The sequence below is a fragment of the Bos javanicus genome, chromosome 3 (assembly GCF_032452875.1).
Source record: "Bos javanicus breed banteng chromosome 3, ARS-OSU_banteng_1.0, whole genome shotgun sequence".
Classification (NCBI taxonomy): Eukaryota; Metazoa; Chordata; class Mammalia; order Artiodactyla; family Bovidae; genus Bos; species Bos javanicus.
In genome coordinates, this window is record NC_083870.1 from 28,383,149 (window position 1) to 28,386,770 (window position 3,622).

Below are 3,622 nucleotides of genomic sequence, written 5' to 3' on the forward strand. Positions count from 1 at the left end.
TTCCTTCAGCAGTTTGGAATTGTGACGTTCTTGTTACAAGTCTGCTAACATTGGGTAGATCACTTCCTTGCACGTCTCTTGATGTGCCCTTGGAAAACTGAACCCAAAGAGGGCTACTATGACAACCACATTATTTCTAAAGTTTGTTTCCTGTTTTCTTCCTTATCAGGTTCATTTGTAGTTGAATCGTCACAATTATAATTTTTGGATTCTCCCAGTCTTTTAAATCAGTGCTTCAGAGCCCTGGATTTACATCTGATTTTCTATGACCTTTGCTTCCCTAGATCTAGGGATGATACCAGGATTCCCATCCTTGGCTACTTCTATCTAAGTCTATATCCGCCCCCACCCCACCCCTGCCCCCTGCCACACACACACACACACAAAGTTTTCTGTTATTTCCTTGTCCTCAAGATCAACTGTTTTTTATTGATCACCTTCGAGTCTAGGGATTGGAAGAATTCTCCCAAATTCAAAACCATGGTGGTCTGTGTGAGGAAAGCAGGGGACACAACTGAGGTGGGATTTAAAAGGAGTTTTACTTGATCTTGGAGAAGGAAATGGCAATCCACTCCAGCACTCTTGCCTGGAAAATCCCATGGACAGAGGAGCCTGATAGGCTACAGTCCATGGGGTCGCAAAGAGTTGGACATGACTGAGCGACTTCACTTTCACTTCACTTACTTGATCTAAGGAAAGTTTACTTCGCCCATAAATGTCTAGAGCAAATATCTCAAAACAGTGATACTTCATAATTCTGAGGTTAGCCAGTACATTCATTTTTGTTAGATGATTCTTGGTGTTTTCACATACTTTTTTTTAAAAAATAAAACAATACATTAAAAAAAAAAATGAAGTCCAAAATGACCTTTTACCTCATTTTACCTCATAAAGTAATACTGGAATTGATCAGAGTCTCTGCTTTTTCAGACGTTTCAGCATCATCTTTTGGGGTATATACCCCACAGTTGCATATACGCATATCTCCAAAGGAACTGCTTCTATCTCCCTCCTTCTCCTTATGTTGGGAGGGAGAAGGGGGGAGATAGAAGGATCTTCTATCTCATTCATGGGATCCTTAACATTCATTTGGATCCCTGTCTTCCTTCTCAGAATATATTCCTTTCTGACTTTGATCTTGCTTTGCTCCTTCCATCCTGTCTTCTGTCAGAGTATAGAAGTCATCTATTCTTTTTAATAAGTTGGGACATAATGATGCATTACTCAGGTCCTTTGCCCTTTTCTCCTACAAGGCACATGGTTTTACATAGAGCCCACATCAGTGAGGATGACCTCTCTGTGACAGCTAGCTGAGAACACATTTACAAGGAAAACTGTCCTAAATCCCAAACTATTATCTGGGGAGGTAGCAGGAGGTCACTGTACACCTGGAAGCGTGTCCTGCCTCTGGCCCCCACTGCCTTCCAAGGTAAAGGACAGAGAAAGGGAAGGTAGAAGGGCACAAGGGCCAATGCAATGGCCTTTATAGTTTGCCCAGTGTCAGTTCTGTATGGACACACCGTAAAACAGAAGTCATCAAACTCAGCTAAGAACCACATTGACAAAATTTATGAAGGAAGTTTTATATGCAAGATGCACAGCGGAATTGAAGTTGTTAAACAACAAACACTCAGTCTACTTCAGCGGATGAAGAGGAAAGACTTGACGGCACACAGAAAAAAAAACATAAGAAATGGGAGAAAATGAGGGTAGCATCATTTAGTCCTGAATTCATTTTCTTCTTAAGAAGCAGAGCCCTACAAATAAACATATTTACAATACAGAAACAGAGTCACAGACATAGAAAACAAACTTACAGTTACCAAGGGGAAAAGGGGTGAGAGGAATAAATTGAGAAATTGGGACTGACATATACACACTGCTATATCTAAAATAGATAACTAATAAGAACCTACTGTATAGCACAGAGAACTCTTCAATACTCTGTAATGACCTATATGGGAATAGAATCTAAAAGAGTGGATATATTAATATGTATAAGATCTGGAAGTTCTTGGTTCACATATTGTTGAAGCCTAGCTTGGAGAATTTTTTGAGAATTACTTTGCTAGTGTGTGAGATGAGTACAATTGTGTGGTAGTTTGAACATTCTTTGGCATTGCCTTTCTTTGGGATTGGAATGAAAACTGACCTTTTCCAGTCCTGTGGCCACTGCTGACTTTTCCAAATTTGCTGGCATACTGAGTGCAGTACTTTAACACCATCATCTTTTAGGATTTGAAATTGCTCAGCTGGAATTCCATCACCTCCACCAGCTTTGTTCATAGTGATGCTTCCTAAGGCCCACTTGACTTTGCAGCCCAGGATGTCTGTCTCTAGGTGAGTGATCACACCATCGTGGTTACCTGGATTAATATGACACCCAAAAGAGAACAGAGATAGAGGCCCCATACTAGAAAAATACTTCTTAATCACTCCTGGCTCAGGATTTCACTAGTACTCTGCAGAGCATGGGGGCGGGGCGGGGTGGGGGGTTGTTGTAGTAAATATCAGAACCAGAAACATACTACTCTTTTTTTTTTTAACTTAATAATTGCATGTTTGGGGATACACAACATGTACATTCACCATGTTCTTAATTTTACTACTTAATAAATTCTACATGGTCCCTGGCTGGGGAAGATCCCCTGGAGAAGGAAATGGCAACCCACTCCAGTACTCTTGCCTGGAAAATTCCATGGACAGAGGAGCCTTGTAAGCTACAGTCCGTGGGGTTGCAATGAGTTGGACACGACTGGGACTTCACTTCACTTCTTCACTTCATTCTTAATGTAAGCTCAGCTCCTATCAATTCATCTTCTTATAACTTTGAAGTCAGTATAAAAGAGCTTGAGGAGATGATGTTAAGGAATATCTGAAATTACTGTCTTGCATACAGGGTTGTTGTTACCATCTTTCTAAATTCCATATATATGTGTTAATATACTGTTTTGGTGTTTTTCTCTCTGACTTACTTCACTCTGTATAATAGGCTCCAGTTTCATACACCTCATTAAAACTGATTCAAAGGCATTCTTTTTTTACAGCTAAGTAATATTCCATTGTATATATGTACCACAACTTCCTTATCCATTCATCTGCCGATGGACATCTAGGTTGCTTCCATGTCCAGGCTATTGTAAACAGTGCTGCAGTGAACACTGGGGCCCCATCCCAAACCCCCTTCCCACTTTCCTCCCCATCCCATCCTCTGGGTTGTCCCAGTGCACTGGCTTTGAGTGCCCTGTTTCATACATTGAACGTGGACTGATTATCTATTTCACATATGGTAATATACATGTTTCAATGCTATTCTCTCAAATCATCCCCCACTTGCCTTCTCCCACAGCATCCAAAAGTCTGTTCTATACATCTGTGTCTCTTTTGCTATCTTCATGTCAATGTATGGCAAAAACCACCACAATATTGTAAAGTAATTAGCCTCCAATTAAAATAAATAAATTTTTTAAAAATAAAATAAAGAAATATCTGAAATTGACCCCACTGACATTTGCAGTGAAGACAGTAGTGCCAAGAGAAGAAAGATCAGCAAAGCTGCCACTATTAAATAATCCTTACCTGGGTGAGCCACATGTGACACTAAATAGAATACTGAACCTTT